The sequence below is a fragment of the Humulus lupulus genome, chromosome 3 (assembly GCF_963169125.1).
Source record: "Humulus lupulus chromosome 3, drHumLupu1.1, whole genome shotgun sequence".
Classification (NCBI taxonomy): domain Eukaryota; kingdom Viridiplantae; phylum Streptophyta; class Magnoliopsida; order Rosales; family Cannabaceae; genus Humulus; species Humulus lupulus.
The window spans coordinates 64,446,871-64,455,522 of NC_084795.1; the positions used below are offsets into that span (position 1 = coordinate 64,446,871).

General features: G+C 37.5%; 1 non-coding gene across 1 annotated transcript; it reads right to left on the reverse strand.

Moving 5' to 3' along the window:
- Positions 1-7,368: 7,368 nt before the first annotated feature.
- On the reverse strand, positions 7,369-7,475 carry LOC133828219 (small nucleolar RNA R71). Its single transcript, XR_009890851.1, has one exon. It is a non-coding gene; the product is annotated as a small nucleolar RNA R71 (small nucleolar RNA).
- Between the last annotated feature and the right edge of the window lie 1,177 nt (positions 7,476-8,652).

Genomic DNA, 8,652 nt, shown 5'->3' on the forward strand with positions numbered 1-8,652 from the left:
CATTAGTCATCTATACAGAGTATGACTCATTAGTCACCTATACAGGGTGTGAATCATTAGTCACCCATATATAGATAGACTCATTAGTCATTTATTCAAGAAGCAGGTCCCTAGAGATTGACTCATTAGTCATCTATTCAGACGCAGGACCCCATAATCAATTATTTCGACTTGCATGCATGCATGAATAGGGCTATTACTGCTAGGCATGCTATTATGATTCAGTGACATGTTATTACCTGTTCATAAGCATATTGAGTTTTCTTACTAAGCTTCTGCCCACGTGTGCTATATGGTACTGGTAAAGACAAAAGAAAGCTAGAGCATCCTTGAGTTGGAGAGCTTAGGTGACGATGTTTACATATGCGGCTGCTCGACTGCCACGGCCAAGGGTTTAAAGAGAAACTAGGGATAAACCTTATTTTGTTGCTTAGGTCGGCTGGCTATAACTATTTTATTGTAATTGACCTTTAAAATATATTTTCGGGATCCCAATGTATACAGTAAACGTTTTAGTGAAATTTTGTATCTTTAACCAAAAAATTTAATCTTCAATCGTTAATCACACTTAGTTACACGATTATGACCAAATGGCTCAGTTGGTGAGTTTAGCACTGTTTAAAATGCACAACGTAACGGTCCTTGGGTATTAGGGTGTTACAATGTTCCTGCTCATTGCCTCTGTTAGCCCATTTCTCGCACATATCTTCTCAGATGTCCTTATCGTATAAAGAACTCAATCTCCTCTTTCAGCTGGTTACATTTGTTGGTATCATGGCCATATTCATTGTGGAAACGATGAAACTTGATTGTATCCCACTTGGATATGTCTTCTCTGATCGAGGTTGGGCACCTGAAAGGGACTGTGGTGTAACTGGCCTGATACACTTATACTCTGTTGTCGACCAGGGCTGTGTAGTTAGTGAACCTCGACTCATACCTGTTCTGCTTAGGGCACTTGTTATCAAACGTCGTCTTCAAAGGAAAGTTTCTTAGTGTTTTCCCTTTTTCCTCCATTATTGTTATTGGGTTTTCCAGACCCATTAGCAGTCTTTGTCAGCACTTCTTTTTGCGCTGATCAGCCTTTTGAGACCTTCCTTCATTGGGGATAGCCTCCTCTAGCTTGATATATTTGTTCGCTCGATCCAAAAATTCTTGAGTACTTTTGAGTCCATTTTTCCTTAGCCTGCTCCAAAGGGGATATTGGCGTTGTACGCCAGCAGTGATGGCCATCATTTTTCCCTCTACTCCAACCAGTTTGGCTAGAGCAGCTGTTCACATAAACCTCTGGTGGTACTCCTTTAGAGGTTCTTCTTCTTTTTGTTGGAAAAAACTTATACAGGATCTTTATTTATTTTCATGTATATCTAATATTAAACAAATTAATACGAGATAGCCTAAAACATGTTTCTAAAATTGAATTCAAAGAGAAACAAATAATATAATACTTACAGTATACGCAGCGGAATTAAGAGTCCTTCCTTCAGATTCTCTAACTCTTGTATCCTTTCTGTCGCAGAGTATTATCAAGAAACTGAACCGATCTTCTATTTTCTTCACGATCTTCCAATGTATCCTTAGAACCACCTAGACTAGTGTGGGCAATTCTCAACACATGAGATAGATATAGAGAGAAGAAGAGAAAATAACACAGTGGCTTAGAAAAGGACTTGTGTTTAGAGAGAATATAAAACTATCAGAAAATCTGACTTGTGACTTATCTACCGTCTTCTTTTGACTTCTCTCTAAGCACTCCTTTTATAGACTCAATTTGGCAATTTAATTTAATTAAAAAATCAATAAAATAATAGCCATTTTGAAGCCCTAGGTCGAAATTATCATGGGCTATAGGCCCGTAAAATTTCCCATTTGATTATAAGCCCATTGGACTTAAAATCAAGGCCTGCATTATTTTCTATTGATTTAATTAATTAAATAATTATTTAATTCCTTTATCAAATTAATTATTTATAATTTGAACCTTGATTTAAACTTATTTATTAATTTAGATAATTCTAATTGATGATTAAATCAATTAATTGAGACTATCTAGATGATTTTATCCAAGGTACAATGGGGACCATGGGCCTATGAAATCAAGCTCCAATAAGTTATCATAAATCTAACAAATAAATTTACTAACTTATTAATTCCTCGTGACTCCACTATAGACTTGGAATTGCACTCTTGAATTCATAGAACGCTCTATAACAAATATAGATACGCTATTAATTATCCATTGTTACAACCATAATTGTCACTCAATCCTCTATAGACGGTCTACAATGATATAGGACTAAAATACCGTTTTACCCCTCATTGTATTTTATCCTTAAAACACTTAGTTCCTTGTAAATGATATTTCAGTAAACTAATTTAATTACTGGAATGAGATCTCTATCATTTAACACCTTGAACCAAACTAAAAGGAAACCATCATTTCACTTCTTCATCAGAATCTATAGATGTTCATATCTATGATTAACACTCCCACTCAATTATACTACCGAGTTCCCAAGATGTAAGTATGGGCTAGTCCGTAGGGTAAGCCGGTAACGAACAAGTCAAAGAACTCAAATAATACAATCAGTTAGAATACTAACCACTCAGAATTGAGATTGAATTGACCTATGGTCAACTATATGATATGACTAGAATAGATAATAATGGTATGTTTAGTTATCTTATCAACTGTCAATATCGGTCCTGTCCGATGTAACAAATACATCCGATCTTATCTACTTTACTAATGTTCTGGAAAGAACATAACACTGTAATGTGTAAGTAGATCATATCGTAGATTGGCAAGTTAGTGTAAATCCGGTGCACTGACTAATCTTAGGACTAACTTATTTTTGAACATATAATCATATTTATATTCCACTGTGATTACGTCACTATAAATAAGATTAGCTATATGCTCGGGATTTAATAGAAGTTTATATTAAACAAATAATCATGAAAATAAAACATGTGAGCAAAGTGATTGACCAAGTCAAAAAATGATTTCTATTCTTTTATTGATAATAAAATGAGATTACAAAGAATTTGGGTTTTAATTAAGGCATAAAACCCCAACACTTTTTGTCTTCTATCGACCAATTGATTGGCCTCTATTGGATGTATCCGACCAGCATAAAATTGTCCATAGAATTCCTTTACGAACATCTCCCATGAAACTATGCTGGCTGGCGGAAATTTGAAGTACCATTCCTGGGCAACATCAGATAAAGTAGCAGGAAATATCCTGCATCGAGAATATTCAGACACCTTTTGGATGTCCATTTGTATCTCAAACTTATTCACGTGAGATACCGGGTCTTCTCTTCTAGTGAAGTTGGGCAGTACTAGCATTTTGAATTTTCTTGGCATCTCTGCCATAGCAATTTTGTTGATGAATAGGGTGCCCTTTCTCTAGTCATAATCATTATGGGAAGTTTTATTCCCGACCAACTTCTATACAGCCTAATTCAGGGCATCTATTTGATGCCTGAACAACAACTGGTATAGCATGGGCAGGAGTAATTGTAGCAAGTGGGACATGCTCATCATGCCTTTCTCTTCAGGCATTGAGTATGTCCCTTAGGTTCTCATCCCTCTATCTCTGCTCGCTTGCACCTAGTCGGTCAAAGACGTTGGGTTGTGTGGGTTGCCCCCCAGTGTTTTTTATTGTTGGTCGGTTGTCCATTAGATGAGGGTTTTGCTACCCGTACCTTTGCTCCTGTTGCCGACCAGCGTTTCTCCTATTATAACCAGAGTCCCCTTCATTGTAATTATGGTCGTCTCTGTACTACGACCTATGAGTAGGCAACCTGTTGTATGCACTATCCTCCTCTCTTCTCCCCAATCTGTCTCGGTAAATAGGAGGAGGCATGCGTTGGTCGTTGGGTCCTTGGACATTTCTCTATCGTGGGAGATCTCAGACCGCAAAACCAAAGTTTGTCTACCTCATTCTTCATGAGGGACCTTGTCCCTTCTCAGGAAGGTTTTGCTTGTCTATCGCGAGATGTCTACGGCTTCTAGGATGCTGTTTTTCCCTATTTTATCTGTGATGTTGCATATTACCTCGGCCAGCATGAGAGGGTTGATGCAGCTTATTATTTCTAGCAAGATTCTGAAGTTGCCATTCCTACTGAGTAGATGGATGCTGTTCTGGCCGTTGTGGACTCCTTGGGTCTTGTGGAATTGGAAGACACAGGTGGTGCTTTGACTGCGGGTTTCAAGGAGGATGAGGATTTGATAGTAGGTCTAGCTGAGAGTTTGGTGCAGGTGGCAGTCCTCGAGCCAACTGAATGGCCGCCTCTAAAGTCTTCATCGCATCTCTTTTTCGACGATCCATGTCCGCCTGTCTTTCATTGAATTCTCAATGCGGTCGGTCGAGCTCCATCTGTTGCATCACCATCTTTTCAGCCACGTTCTATTGGCTAGCTTTTAGGGTGGCTAACTCGTCTTGCAACACTCCCAAGGTTGTTTGCAAGGTTCTAGCGTCTATGTCCTCCTCTTCCAATTCCACCTGTGGCTCATCCTCTGTTACCCCTAGTGGAGGAGGTGAATTCAGTACATTATCTGATGTCTGTCCAGCTTGACCTGTTCTCCTAGTGTTCTTAGCCATTGTTTTCTTGATATCCTTGAGTTCAGCTCTTAACGAAAGCACCAAAATTTTGACCCTTGAATTGGTCAATGGCACGAAGTCACAAAAATGATAAGAATTAGAGAACTGAATTCAAGAATGATTACAACACCAAGATTTTATAGTGGTTCGGCCCCAAGGATTGGTAATGACCTACGTTCACTTAGTGTTTTAGTGATGTAGAACTCCAACACCTGCGATCAGTGAACAAGGGTTCACCGAGTGTCACAAACCTTGAAAATAGATACAAATAATGTGTATAAAATCACTATTTCTCTCTAAATACAAAGTATTGCCTGTGTCATAAATGAATCCTATGAGTCCTATTTATAGGCTCATGGATGTACATATGGGCCTATGGGCTGTATTTAACTGATGTTACAAGCATAAAAAAAAATAACTTAAATAATGCTATTTATATTTAAATTAGTAAATATCTCTACATTATCTAACTTATAATCGCATTTGAGTGTTAGTCTAGGTCCCACGAGCAGCTCTGGTCGAATGCTTCTGTTCACCTTCTTTTCTTGCTACTCAGCATATTCCTTGCGTCTGTTGAGCAGCATAGTTTCTTCTGATAACCTGGTCATTAGTTGACAACTCTTGGATAAAGAGTTATTTCATGTGCTTTTGAGCTTATAATTGTGAAAAAATCATGGGTGATGTTAGTTTATTTTTAGCTTTTGTAGCTAACTTTGGTGTTTTTATGATTTTAGTTAAGTCTAGTAATTTTTGTAGTTTTTAATAGCCAATGGGTTGAAGATAATAGTTTCATGAATATATATTTGTACAAAGAATGAACTAACATGTGAAACTAGCTAAATTGAATTTTTGATGACTGAATTATCAGGTTTTGCTCCAGCAAAGCAGATTTTGCTGAAGTATTTTGATCAAGCAGCTTTTAGACACCTAGGAACACGTGAAAAGCCAAAAAGGTGAGCTGGAATAGTGGCTGAGGTGGCAAGTACAGAAAGTATGAGTAAAAAAAATTGAGTAAATGCCAAAAAGATGAGACCTGTGTTTTTACCAAGTGGAGGAGCAATATTGTACTTTGGGGGCCAAATGAGGAAACCTAAAATATACTTAGAGAGGCTTCAGCCAAAATATTGGGGAGAACAGCCATTTTTGGAAAGAAAAAACCAACAAGAAAGAAGGAGAAAACCAGAAATCAGCAAGAAGAAGGATAACGAAAAAAAAAGCTCAAGCTTCATTTTGCATTTGTTCTTTCTTCTATTTCTAAACTTCATTTTTATATTTTTTAAGTTGATTTATGAATCTGAATATTATGGGCTATATTGATTGTGGATTAATGTTAATTAACTCAGCCATGAGCTAATTTTTAGGTGGCTTGAATTGTTGATGACCCTATGTTATAGTCTAGTAATTTCTTGCACTATATTTTAGTAAAATATCTCTTGTTCATTCAAGTGTGCTTATATTAATTTCTTCTTGTTGTTTGGCCAGCAATGGCAAGATATTTAATTATATTTAATGCTTGAAATATTAAATGTAATGGGAAGAACTTGGATGACACAAGTCATAATCTAGTTTAGATTATGTTAGTAAGTAACATAGGGATGTGTTGTTTGCCTTGTGTAACTTTTGAGAATTAAACTTTGAATTTGCATTCTTAAATCTTATTTTGCATAGGAATATGTTTAATTAGGTAAAAGAATTAATGTCATAAAATTTGGGGAAGTTTTATGAGTGTTTAATGAATTCTTGTTAACCTGGGAGTTTTGCTAGAATATTGTTGTCGCAATCTGTTCAGGATGATTAATAAAGGGGGAATCAATAATTCAAGTCCATTTTGCAATCCATATATTTCTTTCAATTTTCTTGTTTAGTTCAGTTTTAATTTCAGTATTTCCATCTCTTTTAATATTTTGTTTAGCCTAAAAATAACCCATTTGATTTTTAGTACTTTTAAGTTGTTTAGTAATTGTTTTGCTTATTTTTCTATTTTGCAATCCCTGTGGAGACGATCTACCTATCAATATATTACTTGTGTGATTACGTGCACTTGCGTATTTAAATCAATTTAAATTTATCAAAACAAGTTTTTGGGGTTGTTGTCGGGGATTGGAATTAGAAATTTTTGTAATACCAATTAATTTTTCTTTGTTGTGCTAACTTTGTTTGCTTGCTCTTGTGTTTTCTCAGGTGACTTACTGTATGAACAAGCAAGAAGACATTGAACTAGTTCCTATTTACCCTGAGATTGAACGAACAATTAGAAGAAGATTAAGGGAACAACGGGCTCAAAATCGCCTTAATATGGCTGAAAAGGGTGAAGGAGTTGAGGGTGCTAATAATATCGCTATCGCGATTGCTATGGCCGATGATAGAGAGAGCCATAAGGGTGTATGCTCCCCCCCCCCTCCCCCCCCCCCCCCCCATGTTCAATGAGCTCAATCTAAGCATTGTTAGGCCTGAAATTCAAGCACGCCAATTTGAGTTAAAGCCCATGATGTTCCAAATGTTGAAAACAGTGGGTCAATTTAGTGGGTTGCCTACTGAGGATCCTCATTTTCATCTTCATTCATTTTTGGAGGTGAGCAAATTCTTTCAAGCTACAAGGAGTGAGTGATGAGGCCCTAATGTTGAAATCGTTCCCTTTCTCTTTGAGAGATTGAGCTAGAGCTTGGCTAAACATCCTTCCTCTCGACTCGGTGACTACATGGAATGAGTTGGCTGAAAAATTCTTGATAAAGTACTTTCCTCTTACCAAAATTGCTAAGTTTCGCAATGAAATCATGTCATTTTAGCAGCGGGAAGATGAATCATTTTGTGAATCTTGGGAGAGATTCAAGGAGTTATTGAGGAAATGCCCACACCATGGGATCCCACATTGTATACAAATGGAAACATTCTATAATGGGATCAATTCTTCCACTCACATGGTGTTAGATGCTTCAGCTAATGGGGCTATTCTCTCTAAGTCCTACAATGAAGCCTATGAGATTTTGGAGAGGATAGCTAGCAACAATTATCAATGGTCCAATGCTAGAGCCTCAACAAGTCGGAAAGTGGCTGGTATACTTGAAGTGGATGCATTGACAGCTTTGACCGCTCAAGTTTCTTCAATGACTAACCTTCTCAAGAACATGAGTTTAGGGGGAATGAAACAACCACCTGCTATGGGATAAGTTGCTGATGTATCTTGTGTTTATTGTGGAGATGGGCACACATTTGAGAGTTGTCCTTCGAATCCCGCTTCAGTTTGTTATGTGGGGAATCAAAATGTCAACCGTAATAACCCATATTCGAACTCTTCTAATCTGGAGTGGAGGCATCATCCAAATTTCTCATTGGGGGGAGGGGGCTGGTCAAGGAGCTAGTTCAAGCGGAGTCCCAATGCAAAACAAGCCTACATATCCATCGGGATTTTCTCAACAACAACCAAGAGCTCAACCACCTCCTCCTCAAGTGTCTCAATCAAGCTCTTTGGAGAGTTTAATGAAAGAATATATGGCTAAGAATAATGCTGTGATTCAGAGCCAAGCGGCATCCTTGAGGAACTTAGAAATTCAAATGGAGCAGCTAGCTAATGAGCTAAGGAATATACCACAAAGCACCTTGCCTAGTGATACCGAAAATCAAAGGAGAGATGTTAAGGAGCATTGCAAAGTGGTTACCTTGAGAAGTGGTAAAAATCTGGAATTGACTGAGGATAATTGTAAGAGAAATAGCGAGCCCGCTTCAATCCAATGTAATGTGGACAAGGAAGACAGAGTTGTAAGTTCAAAAATGTCAAATGTTGATCCTGAAGCAATTGCTACCGTAATTCCTCAGCAAAATGCTACAGAGAGGTCTATGAACAAGCCACCTCCACCATTTCCTCAGTGCTTTCAAAAGCAGCAACAAGATAGTCAATTCTGGAGATTTTTAGATGTTTTGAAACAACTTCACATCAATATACCATTGGTTGAAGCTTTGGAGCAAATGCCCAACTATTTGAAGTTTTTGAAGGATATTTTAACTAAGAAGATGAGTCTTGGAGAATTTGAAACAGTGGCTTT